Source organism: Dinoponera quadriceps, unplaced genomic scaffold (genome assembly GCF_001313825.1).
Source record: "Dinoponera quadriceps isolate SergipeBrazil2010 unplaced genomic scaffold, ASM131382v1 scaffold2076, whole genome shotgun sequence".
NCBI classification, from domain to species: domain Eukaryota; kingdom Metazoa; phylum Arthropoda; class Insecta; order Hymenoptera; family Formicidae; genus Dinoponera; species Dinoponera quadriceps.
Window position 1 is genome coordinate 252,012 of NW_014556116.1, and position 8,725 is coordinate 260,736.

Sequence of the window (8,725 nt, forward strand, 5' to 3'; positions counted from 1 at the left end):
CCATCCACGGACCCACGGATCTGTGCCACAGAGGGGTTGAAAAAAATGGGTTGGGTGATGGTGGGTGACTCACTACTATCGGCTGGGGTGATAGCGCCTGGGGTGGGTGCAGACTTTTTATCTACAGGGATTTGCAGAGCGGGCCTAGCTAGGTCCGGTTGCACCCTCATGCCTAACCCTAGCCGGCAATACAATCGACCCACAGAGACAGTGAAAAAGAGAGAGAGAGAGAGAGAGAGAGAAAACGCAGCAGAAATTATTCATGAGATGCGCGCAACTTTTGTGCACGTATATACATGAGATCGGTTCGATGAATTAGGGAAGGGTTGATCGAGAAATTTGCTCGCGAGAATAACTCCGTACGATTTCTGAGCAGCGACGCGCGGTTGTAATCGTTCGCGTTGCTCTCTAAATTTCCCACACCGCCTTGGAATTGTTTCGACACTGTAAGTATAGGGAGCTAGCTGAGAGAGACTATTATGGTGCTTTTTCGGTTCATAAATGTTTATACTTCTTAGAGGAAAATTGTCTACATGTAGAAGCGAGAATTCCTACTCCGCGTCGACTTGAAATTCTTTCTGTGGAAACGCGCGAGCCGGCCGTGCGCGGGAGTTACGTGCGAATAGGCAGAATTTAAGCGCGCTCGAAATTAAGGCAGGATTACGGTAAGCGCGACGAGAGAAAATGATCTCGAAGGTGAAAGAGGAGGGGAAAGAAGAGAGAGAGGAGGCCGTGCCGAAGGTTTCCGCGGAGTGAGTAGCACGCGCGCGGAAGGAAGAAGCCGTCGGCGAAATTATCAAAACGAAAATCCCGCCGGTAATCGCAAGAGGGTCGGAAATAAAGAGGATCAGAAGAATAGCCTCGTAAGGCCTGGCCGCAGCCACTCGCTGACCCAGCAGCCGCCGAGTCTCGTCTCCTTACCTCTCCCCTCCTTGCCCGGCCAATTGCCAGAAGGAATAAAATTTGGATGAGTAACGAGCCGCTGCCGGCGCGGCGGTGCCGTTTAACATTTCGTAATCAGAGCGCACGTCGCGGGGTGGAAGAGGGGTGTAGGGATGGGTGGCCCCATTCCCGCGGCTTTTCCTCGGGACTCCGTTCTCGGCAAAAAAAGAAAAATAGAAAGAGAAGGAAAGAAAGGGAGAGAGAGAGAGAGAGGGGTAGGCGAGAAAACGAAGAAGGAGAAGAAGAAAGAAACGCGCACCCCTCGTCCACGGTATTTCTCATCCGCCACCCTACGGGCCAGGGCCGTTACCGTCTACGGCGAAGCCCCGCGCTCGCCTCGCAAAGTAATTTCGCTTAAAAACGTAATTAGTGTGCGCCGGGATGGGGTTGAGGAAAAAAAATCGTTAGGGGTAGCCGAGTTTTTTTTCATGGCCTGGGGTGCGGCGGGCAAGGGACGGCGAGGGTGCCCTCCGCTATGGAGCAGAGCGGGACTGCCTGCACGCTTGCTTGGGGTCCCACCCTCGGCCCCGCGCTCCGCTTCGTCGCTGCGGATCTCTCTTTTTTCTCTCCTCTCTCTCTCTTTCTCCCGATCAAATCTTCGGGGTGGACTTCTCGAGTGGAGCGCCGCGAGGAGTAACTCGGCCGTGGGCCGTATCGAGCCGCGTCTTCGCCGCGCCGTAAGGAAGTTGAAAGGATAAAGGATAAGGAGGTGGAGAGGAGTCAGCGGGAGAGCCGAAGTCGGAGTCGTCGGAGAGTATAGATTGATAGCTGAGGAAGAAAAAGGAGAGAACGGGGCAGACCGGCGGCGGATCCTTCAATTCCAAATGACCATCGTTACTCTTTACCCCGTACAGTCGCGAGTCTGATATTGTGTTTTTTGTTTCGTTCGGAGAAACGCACGGTAATTTGTCTAGAACGATCCGGCTAAAATTCGGCTTTGTATAAGTCGACGTGTTTCATGAGCCAAGAACGTCGTCCCGCCGGGCTTTTGCAACCCCGCGAACGTCATTCCGCGGACTCCGCCGAGGAAGATAGCACGAGAAACCAATTAATGAGTAATCAATCGAGAGAATAAGCACCGAAACTAAGCACGATACACTCACGTTTCTCTGTTAAAAAAAAACTGAACTCAGTCGAACGGGACACGAACTTTTTTTCTACTATGTACAGTAGTTGGAACTGAAGCGGCGGTTTTCTGTTTGCGGGCGCGCTCGGTTGTATTATTGGCGTCGCTTGATTTTTCGTTGCGCAAAACTTTTCGTTGAACTATATTCTTGTAAAATTGAAGAACATTAATAAATCAGCGGTAAATAATTCATTCGACAATACTGTTATTATAGTGTGAGTTTCCAACTTTTTGAGTTTTCACTTTGGACCCTGTGCCAATCTCTCTACCCTCTGTCCACGCAAGAAAAGTTAGTTCAGGTTTTGGTCTGTAAACCGACATACTTGAACTTTGTTATGAAATATCATTTCACAGAACACAGTTGGAGCTACCGGTGATTGATTTTCCCTTGTTTTTCTTGTTTGTTTGTTTAAGATGATCGAAGAGAGAAGAAGTCAGGGGTTTCTTTTCACATAATTTAGGAACAATACACATTGTAAAATTTGCCAGGAAATATATAATAATTTTCACAGGACAGCCATGTATTTTGTTAAAGAAGTTGCTGGTTTGCATCCATGCAACATACACTTTCATCTCATAACTTGCAACAAGGTTTTAAAAGGTCTAAAAACAAAATGGTACGTTGGTTTTAGTACTTTTCCTCTAATATCAATCAAGACCCGATCGTTATCGGCTTTTCATTTTTGTGGACTGAAAAGGTCAAGTGTCATTTATACACTATCCGTAGTTGGGGACAAATAAAATATCATGAGCGTAAGTCGCAATAATAGATCACACATCTTTACGATAACACACCGAGCCTGCTGGTAAATTTCGTCGCGAAGCGTGAAACTCGCGCTCACGATTATTAATAGCGAACGCGACACATACGGTGTATCACGACCAAGCGGACGATATTACAGGGAATATACCCCAGCATAGAAATCGCGGGTGGGCGTGGATACCCTTTAACATCGTTTTTACAACGCCCCGAGTGTTATGCGAGCGTGCAGCCCCGTGACACCCTCTCTCGATCGAGTGCAGATCGATTTGACACAAAAAGCCCGATACGCCGCGATACCCCCTACACCTCTTCAAAGCCACTCCGAAATCATTTTCGTGACGTATTCCCGTCCCCACGGTGCGTGTCGGTGATACTAATCCGGCGTGTTCGCCGTAAGGCTCGCGATTTACGTTCGACGATGCTCTCGAAGCTTTTCTCTCTCTCTCTCTCTCTCGTCTTAGGAGAATTCAATTATACGATGGTGCACGTCCGTGCGCGTCGTTAGAAGTTCATTACACTTTATGCGTCACCTGCCTCCCTCCTTTGTCTCTTTCCACCGCCATACGACGCGCTATACGTATAACGAAGGAGAATAAATTTTCGGTAAAAGCAAAGTGCTACGAGCTACGGCATAAACACCCTGTCGGGCGTGCAACACCTGAGGCCAGGACTTATGCGCGCGTCTGTGAGAGCGAGCGCGCACCCTTAGCTCTCACGTTGGATTTACGCACGTGTTTCTCGCTACATCGAGCGTTGCTTGTTGGAGACACAGGTCAACATTAGATATTATCATTTGGACCGCGTTTAATATGCTTGAAATTCACTGCTACTTGACCACGTGCTCTTGGAAATTCCCTTGAGCGAGATTTCATTCGAAAGGCAGAACGATAGCTGATTTTCAAGTGAATACTTTCAGTCGAAATAAAAAAAGTGATGTATTCCCACGAGAACAAATTTATTCTAATCGATCGAGACATTCGCTCGTACGGAGTCCATTTGAAAAATCGAGCGCGAGGATTCGTTACACAGATTTCTCTTTCCTTTTCTCCTCTTTTCAGAAATATAGAGAACGCGACCCTTTAAACTCACTTACGCCCGTCGTGGTCTTCCTCTCGGTACATCGCCGCGCGGCGTCGAAGGACGTTCGGCGGAAGCGGACGAGTATAGTGAAGACGATGAAAAAGGAAGAAGCCGCTCTCTCTCCGGAATCGCGCCGGCTAGGAGGAAGACGAGCGAGAGAGACGAGCTGATTGAAGCGGGCACGATGTTTAATTCAACGAAACCGAAGACACGCCCCGCTAACTACGGAGCGAGCCTCGGCATCGACCCCGAAGCCCGCTGCGAGGCCTGCGCGCGCGATATTCCTTTCGTCGTTCCTTAAATCCTCCCGGTAATTGCTTCTTCTCCGCTGCCGCGAGCTCTCGCGCTTCCCGAGGTAGCGTCAGCAAATGATTCGATCCGCGATCATCCGGGGTGAGCCGGCCGGATGAGAAATTTGGCGAGCCAATGTCTCGCTTATCGTTAACGATAGCCGAACGAATTTCCTCTCACCGTCGTCTCTGTGCGTCGCGCGAGTAAGATCGGCTGGACTTAATTAACCCGAGCTATCATCGGCAGAATGGTAATTCCCGTTTGCTACGTTAGGAATACGCGCGCTCGTTGGCATCATGTGTGTCCGTGATGTGTCGATAACAGACTGTCTGATGCGTCGGCGCCGAAATACGCCTCCTGGCTCTTTCGCGACAAATGACGTAAGCGCGATTTTCATTTACTTGCCATTATCGGTCCGTTTTCAACCTGATCGATTAGTTTATTTTTACACGCCTGATAAACTCTCGCGTTCTATCTTCGCTCTTCGCTAAGCGACGCTCTTTACAACGTTATTCCCGCCAGTCGATTTTCTATATCGGGTCGCGGACTCGAATTATTCGCGACCCACGCCATAGTCAAAGGGCAGGCCTGCCATTTTGTCTCGGGTGCAGCAATTACCGAGGTTGCATTGCGACGTTCGCTTGCAGTGCGCATGTCCTCGAGGGTGAAAGGGTTAAAAGGCTTCCCCTCCCTTACACCGGAGGGCAGGTCTTCGAGGCTCTTTCATTTCCTATGTACGCGTATATCAATGTGTATGTAGCCTTACCGTTGCAATTACTCAGGCGATTTTTGATCTAATGCGTATAAGGCTGAAAATCGTGTAACTCTCGATCTAAAAAACAGTAAAGCGCAGGGGAAAGAGGTATAATTTCCTAGATGGAGAATTCGATGATTTTCAACGTTACACACTAAAGTGATAACTATTATAATCCGAGCTATTTTAATCTTATTGCATTATAATCATCAGCTAAGTTCAAAACGGTTTAACCGTTGTTTAACGAATTAGTCAAAAATAAGTTCTCTCATTGGACTATCGGCTGCACTGTGAACTTAACTGCGTTCAAACCCCCGTTGTAAATATAACATCGACCGTAAGTTGTCAGTGGGCACGTAGGATCCGCAAATCACTTAGGTCGATCACGCACGCCGCGAGGAAAGCGCGTTACGTGGATTTCCGACCGCGCATCCGTATGCATTCTTCATTAAGCCCCCCTCTCTCTCTTGTGTGTGTTCCTTTTTTTGCTACGCCGGGCACGCCGAGCAGCGCGCGACGTTCGCCCACCCTCGGCGGCGCGCAACCCTTTTTTTTCCGCCGTCGACGGCGATAAAAAGCGATCCGGGTGGCACGGAGTCGCGCGGGAACGATGGTCGCGTGCCTGTCCTGTTTTCCGCCGTAACAAAACAAGCTCGTGAACGCGCGGCAAGAAAAAGTTCGCCGAGACAATGACGCCGGCGCAGCTGGTTAAACGCGGAAGGGTTGCCGATTAGCATAAAAGGGCACGATTACACGGACGCGGGGCGGAATCGGATCATGCCGTCGGGCTGGCTGGCTGGCAAAACGAACTTTTTTGCCCGCCGAAATTATATGTATGCGACAATGAGTAGCTCGCTCGATGTGTCGCCCAAATAAGGGCGAGGTGAGCGCATTTAGCGAGAGGCTTCATGAGTGAATTTTCGTGAAATTTCGCGGCGGGAAAGCGCCGAAAATCCCTTTTTCACGTGAGGACACAAGGACACAATTGTGCTCCTTTGATGCTACAAACGGGAAGTTGTTGCCGTTTTCTCCATTTCAAGACTTAATGTGGAACTTAAATTTCGACTCGGAAATGTTTATAATTTTTAGGATTAATATTTTCACAGCAACTTTAGCAACGTGACCTGTTTAAGAGAGTTAAATGCACCAGAACTAAATATAATTACAATCGAGAAGTTGTCTGTCATGGAACGGACTATAATAGAAATCTAGAATGGTCTGTATAATAATAAGTATTTATATTATAAATCCATATAATCTCAACATATATAACTCAGAGCGTAAATTGAAACAGCTTATAAATCTTAAATTATAATCCGCTTTTATATACTCCAGTTATAATGGAAGATATATATGTTATATTCTCTTTGATGCGACTTGTCTCATTCTTTACCCGGTTCGCTTGAATTAGAACTAAAATCATATTTTGAATCATAGATTGAGATTTAGCTTAAGAAGGAGCCGACAGATTTATTAATATACCGCAAAATGAATGGCGACAATATAAAGAAACGGTCCTATTCTCATCAGAATGGGAACCGCAATTTGTTTGACGTCACTACGATTTTATACGTGTAGTTATCAAAGAGCGACGAATTCTTTAATCGAGGTACGTGCAATGATAACATTGCACACCGCTCTTTAAAATTGATTCTTCCTCTTCGTTTAGACAACGGCTTCAACTTATTCAATATTCAACTTTTACGAGCCAATCATCATTATATTATTTTTTTCGAAGTATATACCCTCAAATATTGTAATCTAAAATGATCTTTTTATTTATTCAAATAATGTTATAAATTTCTCCGTTCACGAATTTAGTAATTTATATATTAAATTTTTTTTTATTTTGGCGCGGAAATTGCTCCAAATTTCAGCACATGATTTGGAAACTTGGTAATTTTTAGACCAATATTCCGCTATTAACGTTAAGGACTACGCGATAAATGCACGCTTGCATTTGTCATCGTACGTAAAAATGCTCAGCCAAGAATTGACTGCTAGTCTTGGTCTCAAATTATAATTTGACTGTAACTCGATGCTAGACCGTTACTGGTTGCCGATACTCCGAGGCGATGTCGAAAATCTGTCACCTAGTAATGGCACAACACAAGGCCGTTCGTAAAACCATGTATGAGTGATCGGAAATATTGAAGAGGGTAACCGAAAATTGTCGATGGAGTTATAAAAAGTGGGCTCCGTGGTCTCTCGACCCGGCCCCTCGTACCCTATGCGGCAAAAAGCTGACGTGGGGTTGCAGGATCCCGAAATACGAACAACAGTGCATTATTTATGTGTCGCTCGGATGACACCGTGTGTCGACACGCGCCCGTTTTTCCAGCCAGAAGGATGATTTAATTAATGTTGCCGCGTCAAGCGAGCGAAGACGCGAAAAGAGGTGTAAAAAGTTTCTGAAGCAAAATTCTACAGATTACGAGTAACTGTTTGTCTCGAATTAGCTTCTTCGAATTTTTCATTTTTTTTTAAATTCAATTTAGTCCTTTATCTTTCCCGTTTTCCTGTTGAATAATACGATGCCTGAAAATGATTATTGTCGATCATTTTCCACGTGACTCTCCCGCGATACGAGAACAACGAACACCGAGAGAGCGACGATTGGCGTGAGATTCGCGAGAACGACCGTTGCGGGAAAATCATAGAATCCGAATCAATGAGAATATCGTTCGAATTACAGTCTGTTGGGTGCTATTCTAATTTTCGGGCTGTTGCGTCGTGCACCCTCTGACACGTGAAACGAGTCATCGATTCATTCGACTTTCTCGCTCGCTTTTTTTATCCGTGTTTCCGCTGCAAAAGAAAAGAAAAAAATGTGATGATCGCAATGAGAAAGAACCGCCTTACGTAGAGTAACAGAAGAGAAGAGGAAGGAAAAACCGTGGCTTTACCGGTGTGCACTCTCGCAAATGCCTCGGTGACGGAAGAAAGAAACGTGCTCGTTAAATTGTAACAACTACCAAATTCCGTTCCCGGATAAAAGCGACGCTAACGGAGTGCGTAAGGAGGAGGGAGTGAACGAGATTGCGGAATAGAAAAGAAGAGGAGAGAGAGCCCCCCTCTCCCGGGGGGGGAAGGAGAAAGAGCGAGATCGCGCAGTGGAGGGTGGCTCTATATGCATACGAGAACATTCAGGTGTCAATCAATGTTCGGGATCTTTGGACTTTGGGGTGTCGGAAGCCGATTTTTCCGCTAAAAATTTACGTATTCATTCACGCGAGGACCGCGCGAGCGGAGGCACGATGGTAGAGGGCAGGGGCAGATTACGAGCGGGAAGTCTGTTTGCTTTTTCATCACTTTTGACTTCATATTCGAGAGTATATTTTTTGCGCCAACCGTCACGCATTGTTAACGTCAACTCACACTTTTTTTTTACACGTTGCTGCCAATAACGACGCGGAAAGCCGGAAACGAGTCTATATCGCGGTGTTACGAAAGTTCCACTATGAGATCCTAAGCGAGTACACGCTCGTCAATCCGTACCGGAGATTCTTTCCGCGTTGAGAGATTTTTGGTAAGTTATTTTTCATTAATAACTCACGACTTATAAGCTATTCTCAGTATGTAGTGAATATATTTCGGTTCATACGGTGGTTTATATGGCGAGAGATAATATTATATAATAAGAATAATATATTAATATGTTAGTAAATGTAGCACTAAAACAACCGTACTTTGGCTTCTATTGGCCATTTAATTTAATCATTTTGTTCTCTAAAAATAATTTTCAAAAAACATCCTAAAATTGACTAAC